Raw genomic sequence first — 16,021 nt, forward strand, 5'->3', positions numbered from 1 at the left:
CCGCTTTCTTTGGGATTGGAATTATTAAATTCTTCTTGAAGTCTGAGGGTATTTTGCCTGCCTCATACATTTTGCTCACCAGATGGTAGAGTTTTGTCAGGACTGGCTCTCCCAAGGCCGTCAGTAGTTCTAATTGAATGTTGTCTGCTCCCGGAGCCTTGTTTCGACTCAGGTCTTTCAGTGCTCTGTCAAACTCTTCACGCAGTATCATATCTCCCATTTCATCTTCATCTAAATCCTCTTCCATTTCCATAATACTGTCCTCAAGTACATTGCCCTTGTATAGACTCTCTATATACTCCCTCCACCTTTCTGCTTTCCCTTCTTTGCTTAGAACTGGGTTTCCATCTGAGCTCTTAATGTTCATACACGTGGTTCTCTTTTCTCCAAAGGTCTCTTTAATTTTCCTGTAGGCAGTATCTATCTTACCCCTAGTGCCTCTACATCCTTTCATTTATCCTCTAGCCATCCCTGCTTAGCCATTTTGCACTTCCTGTCGATCTCATTTTTGAGACGTTTGTATTCCTTTTTGCCTGCTTCATTTACTGCATTTTTATATTCTCTTCTTTCATCAATTTAATTCAATATTTTTTCTGTTTCTCAAGGATTTCGACTAGCCCTCGTCTTTTTACCTACTTCATCCTCTGCTGCCTTCACTACTTCATCCCTCAAAGTTACCCATTCTTCTTCTACTGTATTTCTTTCCCCCATTCCTGTCAATTGTTCCCTTACGCTCTCCCTGAAACTCTGTACAACCTCTGGTTTAGTCAGTTTATCCAGGTCCCATCTCCTTAAATTCCCACCTTTTTGCAGTTTCTTCAGTTTTAATCTACAGTTCATAACCAATAGATTGTGGTCAGAGTCCACATGTGCCCCTGGAAATGTCTTACAATTTGAAACTTGGTTCCTAAATCTCTGTCTTACCATTATATAATCTATCTGAAACCTTCTAGTATCTCCAGGATTCTTCCATGTATACAACCTTCTTTTATGATTCTTGAAGCAAGTGTTAGCTATGATTAAGTTATGCTCTGTGCAAAATTCTACCAGACGGCTTCCTTTTTCATTTCTTACCCCAATCCATATTCACCTACTACGTTTCCTTCTCTCCCTTTCCCTACTACCGAATTCCAGTCACCCATGACTATTAAATTTTTGTCTCCCTTCACTATCTGAATAATTTCTTTTATTTCGTCATACATTTCTTCATCATCTGCAGAGCTAGTTGGCATATAAACTTGTACTACTGTAGTACGCGTGGGCTTCGTGTCTATCTTGGCCACAATAATGCAGTCACTATGCTGTTTGTAGTAGCTTACCCATACTCCAATTTTTTTATTCATTATTAAACCTACTCCTGCATTACCCCTATTTGATTTTGTATCTATAACCCTGTATTCGCCTGACCAAAAGTCTTGTTCCTCCTGCCACTGAACTTCACTAATTCCCACTATATCAACTAGCAGCTGTTCTTTGTAAATTGCAATTGCATATATGAGTTATACACCAGTATGTTACTGGTTTTTTTGAGTAGGAAAGTTTTTTTACATATAGAATAATAGAAGCTTTGACTGTCGTCTTTAAGTATGATGTGCATTAAATTGGATTTTTGTGTCCTTAACTACCTCAACTTTATTCAGCTACATCTATATTCTGCAAACTGCTGTGAGGTGCATGACAGAGGGTACGTCCTACTGTACCATTTAGTAGGATTTCTTCCCATTCCATTCATGTATGGAGTGAGGGAGGAGTGATGGTTCGAATGCCTCTGTGCGTGCTGTAATTATTCTAATCTTAACCTCATGATCCATGATCCTTGTGTAGCGATACATAATGGATTGTAGTACAATCATAGAGTCATCAATTAAAGCCGGTTCTTGAAACTTTGTCAACAGACTTTCTCGAGACAGTTTGTCTTTCTTCAAGAGTCCTGTTCAGTTCCTTCAGTATGTCTGTGACCCTCTCCCATGGATCAAATAAACCTGTGACCATTCATGCTGCTTTTATCTGTACATGTTCAATATCCCTTTTTAGTCCTGTTTGGTACAGGTCCCTCACACTTGAGCAATATTGTAGAACCTGTCACATGAGTGATTTATAAGCAGTCCCCTTTGTAGGCTGATTGCATTTCCCCAGTATTCTACCAACCTGCTTTACCCACAACTGAGTCTGTGTGATCATTCCATTTTGTGTCCCTAAAGTGTCTAGTTGGCTGATTCCAACAGTGACACATTGAAATTACAGTCATGGGATACCACATTTTTTTCATTTTGTGACGTGCACAATTTTACATTCCTGAACATTTAAAGCAGGTTGCCTTTTTTTTGCACCACTTTATTAGATTTCAAAGATCTGATTGAATATTTATGGAGCTTCTTTCAGATGGTACTTCATTATAGATAACTGCACTGTTTGCAAAAAGCCTGATGTTACTATTAATATTTTCTGCAGAGTCATTAAGATACAACATGAACAGCTAGGGTCCCAACACACTTCCCTGAGGTACACCCGAATTTACTTCTGCATCTGACGGTGACTCTCCAGCCAAGATGACATGCTTTGTCCTCCCTACCAAAAAGTACTCAATCCAGTCAGAAATTGCTACCCCCATATGATCATATTTCACAATAATAGTTGGTGTGGTACTGAGTCAAACGCTTGAAGAAATACTGCATCTATCTCATTACCTAGATCCAAAGCTTCCAGTATGTCATGCGAGAAAAGTGCAAGTTGGGGTTCACATGATTGATGTCTGGCTCAAGTTTAAAAGAATAGCTGACCGCGCACTGCATAGATGTGTACTAGTACAACAGTCCATAATTGGTAGGAATCTCCATGGTATACAGTTACTCTAAAGAAACAGAGATTACTGCATAATAGGTGTAAAATGAAGCACAGGGCTATAGATACAGAGATGCTGAATGAAACACATTTAGCTGTCAAGATATGCTTTTACTTGTCCTTTGTGCTTTGGTAATCATTGTTGCGACAACCATGTCATGATCACTGATACCAGTTTCAATGTGGACATCCTCAAGGAGGCTAGGTCCATTCATTGGCATTAGATCAAATATATTTACGTCATGAGTGGGATTCCTAACTATCTGTTCTTAGTAGTTTTCAGAGAAGGCATTTAGTATTGTTTCACAGGATGTCTTCTTATGCCCACCACCAAACAAAATTGTAATTTTCCCAATTAATTGTCTCCATCAATGATTACAGTGTGATGGAGGAACTTACGTACAAGTGAACTGAGGTTTCCTCTTAAGTTTTCGGTTACATCAAAACATGAATCTTGTGGGCAATAAAAGGATATAATTATCATTTTATGCCCACCCCTGATACTGTGCGTTGGCCAAACATTCTTACAAGCAGCTTCAATTTCTACCTTAGCAGATTTGCGTTTCTTGTCTTCTACAAAAAATACACCACCTCCATTTCCCATTTGCCTATTCTTTCAATATACACTTAAATTTCCTCCAAAAATCTCACTGCTATCAATTTCTGGTTACAACAAGCTTTCTGTACCTAGTATTATGTGAGCTGCACGGCTTTTCATGAGCATTCCAAACTCTGCACTTTGTTGTGAATGCTTCTGCAGTTTACCATTAGGATTTTAATACTCTCACATGTGGGAGGCATTTCTTTCGATCTTACACTGACACTTCTGGGTTTCCTTCAGCTATTGTCATCTGGATTGGGTGCAGAGTCGCCTGATCCAAAAAAAACCTTGTGTGCACCCCCACATATAGTCTGCTACCTGAATAGTAGCTTTTGATGTGTAGTGCAGACCTTACCCGCTACGGGGATGCTACAGTTCTCAATCCTATGGCGCAATTCCAGAAAGTCGCAGCCTAGCGTGTCACAGAATCTTCGAAGCCCCTGGTTCAGTGTTTCCACTTGACTCAGAATCAAATGGTGATGATCAGTTCTGGCAACAATGCTGCAAATTGTGAGCTTCATTGAAATTCCATGCACGAGGCTGGTCTACTCATCCTTCTCTGCCAGCTGCTGAAATGATGCAAGTATGACCTCACAGTTGCAGTCTGTTCCCTCAATGGCTGCTGGAATAGCCTCTTCAAAAAAAATTAGGCCCCCAGTGCTATATACTAAGTACTCTGGTCAGTGTCCAATGATTGATAGTCCCCTACCCTTTTGTGTTTGCCTCCTCTTTACACGGAACAAAATAGGTTTCGCCAAAACAGGTGAAGCGAGTCTCATTGGCTAAGTTTCAGTGACAGGCAGCACCTCAAACCACACTGAGAGTAAAATGCTTTTATATACCTAGATATTTTGGCTTGGGGGCTTATTTAGTAGGTGAAACACTGTTGCCACAATGTCGGGTGAAGATACAAGGTACGGTAATATTAATTTTACATCTGCAAGATATTAAAAATAAAGCATTATAATTTATACAGTACAACTTAAAGAAGTCGTCCATTGTAAACTCTCAAGTATTTGGACAGTCAGTTTCTTTTTTGCTCTCAATAAGTACTGTAGTCAAATCCTTATGCTAACAAAGATTTAATGTCCCTGGAAACTTGTGTAAAGAATTCCTTGTAGATTTTGTGGAATGAAACAGGAGTGTCTTAGGTTACCTTCAGCATATCAGTAAAAAAAAAAGCTGCCTATTATTGCAACAAAATGCAGGTTTCAGATACCAGCACAACTAGTTATGTCCTCTGTATCACTTCATGTTCCTAATGACTGGATTTACTGTACCTCTTGAATAATATAGTCCATTGATTTGGTATGTAAGATATTAATAATGTAAAAGCAGCATATAAATAAATAATAACAAATAAGAACAAATGCTGTTTATCACTGAATTACATCAGTGAAGATTAAAGAAACAGAAAGAACCCAGTTTCTCCAACAGATCTGCAACACAAGACTTCTCTAGTAGTATACATTGGGGGTTTAGTTTATATGGCACATTTACAAGCTAGACGTGTACTGTGTTGCTTAAAAATACACTCTATCCTCTTTGATTACTTGGTTATTAGTCAGCCTTATTATGCACTTGTAATATCAGTTTTTATTGTATAAACTCTATAAAAGAATAAAAACTATTATTTAACTTAGTGAATATGCTTTATGACATGTTTTAAATTTACACAATTCAAGACACGAATGAATTAAAGATATTAGCTGCCAGTGGGGATAGATTTATATCAATGGAGCAAGTTGAAAATTTGTGCCCTCTGCTTATTAGGCATACACACTGACTATTACACTATCCAGACAGAGTGCTCACTGTAACTGCATGAACTACCCTAGCACACGTCTCATCAGACTCAAATTCTCAACCTATATGAGCTTGGTGTGCATCTGCACTTACGGGATCATCATCTTAATTGTATATGTAATGTCTATTCTGTTTGAGCAAACTGTGTAGGAATCAACAACATTCTGTGAGTAATGAGGCTACTGAGCATGGACACTATCAGTCGTGTGTGGTATAAGTCGAAAATTTGGGTCTGACGAGAAGTGAGCTAGGGTAGTCCATGCAGTTGCAGCAACACCACATATATGTTTACTCAATTCGTTTACATCTTTCATTTATTATGTAGCTTGACTCTTTGCTAAAACATGGCGATTCATTCTTAACTTTATCCTTTCAGTCCATGTTCAATCAACGATTGTATCTGTGTGGCAGCTGTTTGCCACATATTGCTTAATGTTTTTCTGGGTAAAATGCTGTTGCCTGAAAGATGTATTCACATGGAACTGTCAGCACTTTTTAAATAGCTTTTGTGACTTTTGGTCTATTCTGATTGTCCATTATTGTAGTCTGAACACATTTTCCATACTATCAGTTTTTGCACTCCAGAATATTATGCCATTAACTAATAATAGAATGCATATGTGCAAAGTATGTTTTTCTTCAGTGTGAACTATTACACATGGTGGTTAGTATTTGTAGGGCATAGCATGATGTTCTAATTATTTTGCCAGCTACTCTGATATGTTCATCTGATTTTCATTGCTGATCAATAGGTACCCAAAATTTTTGTGCTAGTTATGAATTCTATAGTGTCATTGTGGACTTCAAGTTATTTTGTATTAGATCTTTTATACTTATACAGAAGTTTTTTATGTTAAGAGTTACCTTATTGTTTGTGGATCACCATAAGTATATTGTCAGTTTTTGGTCTCCTGTCTGCAAATATTATGTTGATGTCATCAGTAAATAGCACCATTTCATCATATGTGCCCCATAGTGTGCAGTATCAACAATGTAGGAAAAGACAGATTGCTATTTACCATAAGGGAGACACATTAACTTGCACACAGGCACAATTAAAAGACGCTTACATAAAGCTTTCAGCCCAGCATTCATCAGTAAAAGAGAGACATACACTATTGATACACACAAGCAAGCACACCTTGTGCACACATCACCACCAACTCCAGCATGTTAAGTCGGAATGCATATAAGAAACTATATTAGACCTAACACAGTACCTTTAGTCACTCCAAGATTCACATTTTCTGGATCTGAAAGGTGTTTCACTATATGTTTTGAACCACTTGGATTTTGGGAGATCTCTGCCTTCTGCACTTTGTTTCATAGGTAAGACATAAACTATTTATTTACAATAGCAAAATCCTTAGTACATGATCTCCTTCATCCAAGGCTTCTAAAATTACCTTTGTAAATTTTGCTACACAGCCTCTGTTCCCTTTCTAGAACTGAAACCAAACTATTCTGTGCACAGAAGCAGGTATTTGTTTAGATAATCCATACGTGTTTTTTATAACAGTTTCTAATATTTTTGAAAAATAAAGTAGTGGGAATTCAGTAATCTATACTACTGAACAAAGACTAGTCATTGTTTAATGTTGTTACCAAAAATCTTGAAAAGTTTGAGACTGATTCACTTCAAATTTGTACATGATACTCTAATAAAAGTTCTGTCTGAAATAACTCTGTACTGTATAACAGGGAAAAGTTATTAGCAAAAATCTTGAAGAGCTCTTTACCATTCACTTCAAATTTTTACCCAATACTCTAACAAACGTTCAGATGGTCATAGGCAACATTTTTAATACATCTGGCATATACACTGTACAGTCACATTAATGTGACCTGTCAAAAGCCTGAACACAGTCCCTGAGAATAGATGCACACTTGCATTGATCCACTGTGTCTTCCAGTACTCTGCACAGACTTCCTTCGAAACTTTCGTTGGTTCCTGATCTGTATGGTGGCATTTTGAAATACACTGCTAGCAGCCGGAGTGGTGTTCGTCAGCCACGGTGGCTCAGCACAACGGAGCCGCCCACTTTAAGCATGAGCTTCTGCCACCTAGCAGAACGCCCATCAACCAGCAGTACTTTCAGGACTGCCTTCATGCCATCGATCGCATTCAGAAACTACAGCAGCTCTGTTTCTACACATGTGCGATGAACATAACATCCATCTGCAACATGAAAATGATGCCACCGAGCACAGAATTAACGAAGTTGATGAGGACTCATTGTGGCATGGCGTCGTCTTGACAAGCTTCGTCGACTGCCTATGCTCAATCCTAGTGTACCCTCTGTCTCATCTCACCAACCTGAATCTGCAACTCTTTCACCATCTGTGGATACACCTGCAGCATGGTCACCATCCGTCAACACGAAGGTCAGTACCATGTTTTTAGATTCTCCTGCTGTCGTGTCTTCAGGCTCTTCCCTTCAGACCTGATCTGTGCAGTGCTGCATTAAAAATGCAATGGGTCTTGGTTCATAACATCAACAGTACACCTGCCCCTCTACCGCTGTGCGCCACCAACGCAGAACAAATAGACTACGGCCAGATCCACTCAAAGTCGCTAGGGCAGCAGTAGATGATCTCCTACAGGCTGGCATTTTGGGACCCCCCAGCAGTTCTTCACTTCACCCATCAAACTAGTCCCCAAAAACGATGGGTCTGTACCACCGTGTGATGACTACAGAGTTCTCAATGCTCATACAATACTGCGCAGCTACCCAGTCCCTAACGTTTAGAACTTCAGTCATTATCTGGTAGATGCCTCTGTGTTTAGCGTAACTGACTGCAAGGAAGCATACCTGCAAATCACTATATGCCTGGACGATATTCACAAAACATCTATTATCATGCCATTTGACTTCCATTAGTTTATGCTGTACAGGCTTAAGACAGCTGTTCAAACATGGGAGCACTTTATTAACTGTATACTACTCAAGTCCATATCCTGAATGAGATATCTCTCTGCACTCTATATCCACTCTGCAGTGGAGTGTGCACTGATATGAAACTTCCTGGCAGATTAAAACTGTGTGCCGGACCGGGACTCGAGCTCGGGACCTTTGCCTTTTGCGGGCAAGTGCTCTACCATCTGAGCTACCCAAGCACGACTCACGCCCCGTCCTCGCAGCTTTACTTCTGCCAGTACCTCGTCTCCTACCTTCCAAACTTAACAGAAGCTGTCCTGCGAACCTAGCAGAACTAGCACTACTGAAAGAAAGGATATTGTGGAGACATGGCTTAGCCACAGCCTGGGGGATGTTTCCAGAATGAGATTTTCACTCTGCAGCGGAGTGTGCGCTGACATGAAACTTCCTGGCAGATTAAAACTGTGTGCTGGACCGAGACTCGAACTTGGGACCTTTGCCTTTTGCGGGCAAGTGCTCTACCAACTGCTCTACTCCGCTGCGGAGTGAAAATCTCATTCTGGAAACATCCCCCACGCTATGGCTAAGCCATGTCTCCGCAAATCCTTTGTTTCAGGAGTGCTAGTTCTGCTAGGTTCGCAGGAGAGCTTCTGTTAAGTTTGGAAGATGAGGTACTGGCAGAAGTAAAGCTGTGAGGATGGGGCGTGAGTGATGCTTGGGTAGCTCAGTTGGTAGAGCACTTGCCCGCGAAAGGCAAAGGTTCTGAGTTCGAATCTCAGTCCGGCACACAGTTTTAATCTGCCAGGAAGTTTCAAGTCCATATCCCGTTTGCTTACCTTGGCGATATCTTTAGTTTCTCGCCGTATGAGGACTCTCATAAGCACCACTCCGTCTCCTCAGAGGAGGATGCGGATAGGAGGGGCATGGGTTCAGCACACCGCTCTCCCGGTCGTTATGATGGTTTTCTGTGACAGGAGCCGCTACTACTCGGTCGAGTAGCTCCTCAGTTGGCATCACGAGGCTGAGTTCACCTCGAAAAATGGCAACAGCGCATGGCGGCCTGGATGGTCACCCATCCAAGTGCCGACCTCGCCCGACAGCGCTTAACTTCGGTGATCTCACGGGAACCGGTGTATCCACTGCGGCAAGGCCTCCCATAACACGTATCTCAAACAAGATTTCGACACAGTCTCTGGCAGTGGAGTTTTGACTAACGAAGGAAAATGTCAACTCCAACAAAAGGATATTGTTTTCCTCAATCACATGGCTAATGCCCACAGAATTTAACCCTACATCACAGAGCATGGAGAGATTCAACAACTGTTGACACCACAGGACTACGAGGAATTACGTTGGTTTCTAGGCACGGTAGATTTTTAATGCAGACACCTTCCACAGTCAGCTTCTCTTCAGGCGCCACTCACCCACCCTCTCATTGGTAAGAACACTACCGGCAAACGTAAACTCACGTGGACTTTAGGGACGCAGTCCACTTTGGAGCTCATTAAAGACTAACTTGTCCAAGCCATTACTTTGGTGCAGCTCCTCCGCGACACTCAGCCAATCATAACAGAGGATGTGAGCAGCTCCGTTACTGGTACTGTCCTGCCACAAGATGTGGGGTGTGTTCAAGAGCCTCTCTGTTTTTTCTCTCACACAATCGCAAGGACACCTGGCACCGAGTATTGTGGCCCTTAGACTACATCGCACTGTTCGCTACTGAGGTCCATCATATGAAAAGCGCGGAAAACGTCGTAGCAGATTACCTGTCGTGCACCAGCGCCATGTCATCCCGTTGACTCTGATCAGACGTAAATGTAGATGTAGATCAGTTTGCAGAAGCACAAGAGCAAGACCTACTCCAAGTTCGATCCGTCCGATTCTTTGTGACGTCTCCCAAAACGCACACGCTCGCTTGTTCCACAGCCATTTTGCTGCGTCATCTTCGACCCAGCGTACACCCGACTATACGCCTGGTGACGGACCGTTTCATATGGCGTAATGTGAAGAGTTGTAAGCTCTGGACTCGTGCATATGTTCTGTGCCAAAGGAGGAAGGTATGATACAACACTCAACCACCCCTGGGTCGCTCTGAATTCCCAAATGATCGTTTTCAGCACCTATGCATTGATCTCGTGGGCCCACTACCCATCTCTGATGAATGTCGATACATTCTGTTGGCGATCGACGGCGTCGCTCGGAGGGTACAATCAGTGGCAGGTCATGAAAATTTTACCAAAGTGCTACAACGTGGTGGCCTATAGCATTTTGAGTTACAAAAGTAGGCATCATAACTAATTTCAATATATTAATTTTCTGTATATAAATTAAACTGTTTAACTATATTTAAATTTTATAATTAATCGTTTAACATTGTGAGGAATAAAATAAAACTAAAAAAAACGATTTTGGTAGCAGTGGGAATCGAACCTGAGCCAACGAGTAGCCAGTTGGTGCACTTGACCACAAGGTTACTGTGCCATTTCATGAACTGCTGCTCAAGTATCTCATACACTCTGTGCATAAATCTTTAGAGAGTGTTTTACCTTTTCCTGCGGCACACTCAGCAGGAGTATTCCAGGAACTTAAAAAGTGTGTCTGCCTGTTTCTACACACATATTGAGCCAAATTCGTGAGCCTCATCCCACATCTTTCTGTTGTCAGATTCATATTTGGTAGAGATCTACCTGACTCTTTAAACCTCACTTTGCTCTCCAGAGATGTAGTGGGAAGGGTCTCTTTCGCAGATTATCTACAGAAAAGACTTTCGTACTAAATTTTCTCGGCTCGTACATTCGCTTTTTTACCACCATCTACTGTGTCTTGTCTTACAAGGGTAATAATCGTAACTAAATTGAACTGTTTAAATATACTGATATTTTATAATCAATAGTTTAACATTGCAAGGAATAAAATAAAACGAAAAAAATGTTGGTGGTAGCAGAAATCGAACACGAGCCGACAAATTGCTAGTCAGTATGCTTGACCACCTTTTCTTCACTGATTTTTTTTTAATTCCTAAAAACCAGTAATATAAATGACTAGCTTACAATGAAATGACATAAATGAGGTGACAGCTAATTATACTCATGAATTACAGCATTCAAATAATGAAGAATGGTATTCAGTTTTTAAAAGAAGCATATGGAAACTAATTTAACAAGGCCCTCCATTCGAGAGGCATCTTTACTGTTATTTTCAACTGGTGGCAGTTGAGCATCCTCAGTTTCTTCTTCTGAAGCCTGAGGTTCCCCTTCATCAGTGCCCAGACGAAACTTAATCAATCGAAAATCCTTGATGTATGCACCTTAGTCTTTCCCACAGTTAATTGCAGGGACAGAAGAGCAGTCTCCAACAGAAAAACGCGAAGTCCCGTACTGGCTTGTAATTCTTGTCGGTTTCAGCCTTCTGAAAGCATCCTTAGGTAGTTCAAGATTTTGCTTTGTAAACGACACCTGATGTTTGTCGTCATATTCTTTTATCTGCTGTACTCATGATTAGGTTTTCATGTGTGACTTGTGGGGGTGGTTAGGGTCTGGAGCGTGCAGTGGCGGATTGAAAAATTTTGCGCCCCTAGGCAGCAGAAAATTGCAGAGTTAGTAGGCAGTGATTCTTTCTTATGTCTGTTCCAAACCTTAAAAGCAATATTTGATGACATGTTTCCGGTAAGACCAGTGAAGAATCCTCTGGACAAATCACAAGGCAGGCAGAAAGTTATCAATGTGAAACAATGGTACACCGCCGAGCTCAATAAATTGAAGTGTATTGTAACAATTACGGTATATTAATAATCTTTATTGTAACAATGTGCAAGGACCGAATGAAATCAGCTTTAGACATTCCAGCTAAAGAATTACATCACCGCAACTACCTAAAAGCCATAAAAGTTTATAGGAAGGCAGTAGAGGAAGCAAAAAAGAAATATAATGATACATACATTAAAGAGGCCCAAAATCCTTGTAAAGCTGCCTGGAATCTTGTAAATGAGAACAGAAAGAAGACTACCTCCTGCTTAAATTCGTGTAGCCCTGATGACTTCAATGAATATTTTGTCAGAATAGTGGAAAAGACAGTGAGTGAAATTCCACACTCTGACCTAGATCCGATTTGCAAACATAAGAAATGCAGACAGTTGCAGTATTCAAAACTGGAAGGAAGTACACCCTGAAGACATGATAAAAATTGTGAACTCCTACAAACACTCAGAAAGTGTAGACATCTATGGCATGTCCTGCACACTGCCAAAGAAAATTATTGCAGAATTAGCTCAGCCACTAGCCATAGCAATAAACAAATGTCTATCTTCTGGTGTCTTCCCAGACTTCCTTAAACTGGCGCGCACAGTACCAATATATAAGAAGGGGGATCCTTGTGAGGTGTCCAGCTTCAGACCAATCTCAGTGGTACCAGTACTGGCCAAAGTTACTGAGTCTGTGATGCACTACCAGGTACTGAATTACTTTGAGGAAAACAACTTATTCCAAAACACACAGCACGGATTCCGCAAAGGGAGATCAACAGTGACAGCCACACAATTCGACAGAGTTTTGAAGAGAGAGAGAGTGTGGCACTGACACTGTGACCTCAGCAAAGCCTTTGACTGCATCTCACACACAACACCAATAGCCAAGTTAAGATGCTATGATGTAGGAGGTGTTGTTCTATCAACACTCCAATCTTATTTGGAAAACCGAAAGCAGGTAGTATCAGTGCACGGAGCAACTTCCCTTGAACACAAACTGGAACATGGAGTGCCCCAAGGATCAGTCTTAGGACCTCTCCTATTCCTCATATATGTCAATGATATGAGCTGTAATAGTCAAATGTTGCAGTTTGCAGATGACACTACCCTTATTGCCAAAGGACATACAGCTGCAGAAGCTCTTGGTGCATCAAATTTGATGTTTGAAGAAATAAAAGAATGGTTCGTAATAAACAAAATGAAGATCAATGAAGAAAAAACCCAACATTTGATATGCAGTCTAACCAACATTGAAGACCAAGAAAACATGGAGACTGTCAGAATACTGGGCTTCAAGATTGACAGCAAACTCTCCATGAATGATCACACTGCATATGTATGCACCAAACTTTCTCGTGTGATATACCTCCTGAGGAAGCTGAAGAGGGTAATAACTGACCAGTTTCTCACAATAGTCTACCATGCACTCTTCCACAGCCACATTAGCTATGGACTGTTGTTGTGGGGACACTCCTCAGGCAGCAAAGATGTGTTGCTAATACAAAAAAAGCCATCAGGATCATATCCTCTAGCAAAAGACTGGACCACTGTAAGCCTATTTTCACCAGGCTAGGCATAATGACTGTTTTTAGCCAGTATGTGTTTTTCTGCTTCATGTATATAAAAGAAAATCAAGGGAATTTTAGCATAAGACAAGAAATACATAATCATGACACTCGCTGTAGGAGTAACATTGAATTGCCAAGGTGTCACTTATCAAGTACACAAGACAGCTTTCCAACAGTCGCCATAAAAATGTACAATCGACTGTCTCCAGAAGTGAAATCCCTGCCACCTGAATGATTTCGGAAAAAAATTGCTCAGGACTTGAAACAACATCCACTATATTCCTTGGAAGAGTTTTTCAACAGCGGTTCTAGTGAATGGACAAAATAATAAATATTGTTATGTTTTATTTATAATTTTGCCTACATTTAATCTTCTTTTTATGTTAACTGCACATTTAATTTTGTGTTTTACTTAAAGTACATATTTTGCCAAAATGAAACTTTGTGTGTGTGTGATCTACAGGGACTTGTAAACATTTTGCTTTATGGTATTTTCATTTGCTGCTATGAAGTTTTACTTTCATTCCCGCTATGTTCTATGTGTTTTTGTGCACTGCATAAATATTTTCTTTTGTTTGTAATATAAATTCTGTATATGGTGTTGTATAAATGTTAGTTGATAAACATTGTATTTGTGACGCAGTCTGTCCAGCCATGGCTGGTAAACGACGAAGATATAGTAATAAAGTAATTTTATATGTGCCCCCCCCATAAAAACATGTTTTAAATAATAACTATTACCCGATCACTTCACAATTGCCGTTTTGGGTGGGAGCGCCGTGAGCTGTTTCCGTAATCTGCTATTCGTTGTTCTGAAGGACGCGTCAGCGGTCTAGTTGCGCTCAATCAAAATGTAATATGGTTCCTGAACTGTACTTGGCGTACGGCAGTGGATAAAACAAACTTAGAACTGCATTTTGTTAACATATCCTTCTGTCGAAAGACAACAGAAACGAACACAAGGAAAATAACTTTTCTTTTATGGCCTAAAAATTCAGGAGAGCGTGTAAGAGACAACGGATTTTTGTTATACATTCACTTTTAATATGTTCTTTTACACGAAACCGTTCAAAATGAAAATGAATAAGTTATATTATGACCTAAAACGTGTCATACATTAGAAATTAATAAGTACTTCTACAGAGATGCTTGCAAAATTAAAATTAAACTGTCGTTTCACGATCTAATAACTTGAATGTGTAGAAGATAAAAAAAAACAAGTTCGGTATGAATACGTGAATCTATAGGAAAGCGTAAGAGATGAAAACGAGATAGAGATTTCGGAGCACGAACTAATAACTAAATATAGACGAGCAAACACAGAATTGGATTTGCTATTACATAATTTTACAGACTAGTGTGGAAAAATCATATTTGTTTTATAATGTAGTAGTTAACGTGTAAAGCATTAGGGTCTGTGTAGCTAGATGCTGCATAATAAGTGTACACAGTACCTTTAATCCATGTAAGGGCTGAACAGTTTTGTACTGCAGGTACTGCTCTCACCATAGTTCTTTCTAACGGTATTAACAAAGCTTTTACGTATTTATTGACAGAACTGAACCACGCCATTTATTAATACTTTTTCATCTGAGCGTACTCTCCAATAACGTATATTTACGTGACAGCTATAAATTTCAGCGGGCGCCAAGAATACGCATCAGCTGTAAAATACTAGAGTATCAGTACGACTTGACTGTACAGCGCCGAGCGGCCTGGGTCATTGGGGTATTGTTTAGTATTGTCGGGCGCCTTCAGTCACGTCTGCACGTATACGAGGTTTAGTTCCGCGTTCTGCCATCGTCAGTTGTAAAATAAATAGGTAATACGTTGTTTGTAAATCCAATGAATGTGCTCTAAATTATAATTAAAATCATATTATAATCTTAAATTTTGAAGACTAATATGAATAAATAAACAAACTCATCAGTCAGCATAGTTTGTGTCTGGCTTTGAGGGCAGGAAACTCGTTTATCATATCTTCATAGTTCAGACGGTTATCACTTAGGAGGTCGGCTTCGATGTGAATATTGGACAAGGCGTTCAATCTCTCCCCAGACAACGTAGAATGTAGGTAGCATTTCAGTCTTTTAACAGCCGAAAACGAGCGTTCTGCTGAACAACTTGTAAGTGCCATACATAAAAATATTCTAAGAACAATTTCAACATTCGGAAACACGGACTCTAACCGCTCTTTTCGCAAATAATTTACTCATTTCGACTGGTATATCACTAACCTCAGAAGATTTCAAACGTTCTGCGAAATGTACACATTCACTATGGAAGGCTCTAAATCTGTGTCATATGACGCTTGGAGTTTGGCTGCACGTTCAGCAATATCGTCAGGTGAACTGGAACTGTTCCCAAGGTTACTGAAAACTGTGAAGGAGTCCAACAGTGTTCTGTAGCTTTCCTTCCTTCTCACTAATTCGGCGAGCAAGTTGTCGAGTACTGGGAGAAATGTATCGACTAAATTTTTCCCTTCCAGTCAGAAAAACTTCTTCAGAGTCCGCTCCTTCGTCGTCATGAAGTTTGCGTTTTCGTGATCTTTCATGGGTGCTTCATAGTCTATATCAGTCACAAT

This window comes from Schistocerca americana, chromosome 2, assembly GCF_021461395.2.
Source record: "Schistocerca americana isolate TAMUIC-IGC-003095 chromosome 2, iqSchAmer2.1, whole genome shotgun sequence".
NCBI lineage: Eukaryota > Metazoa > Arthropoda > Insecta > Orthoptera > Acrididae > Schistocerca > Schistocerca americana.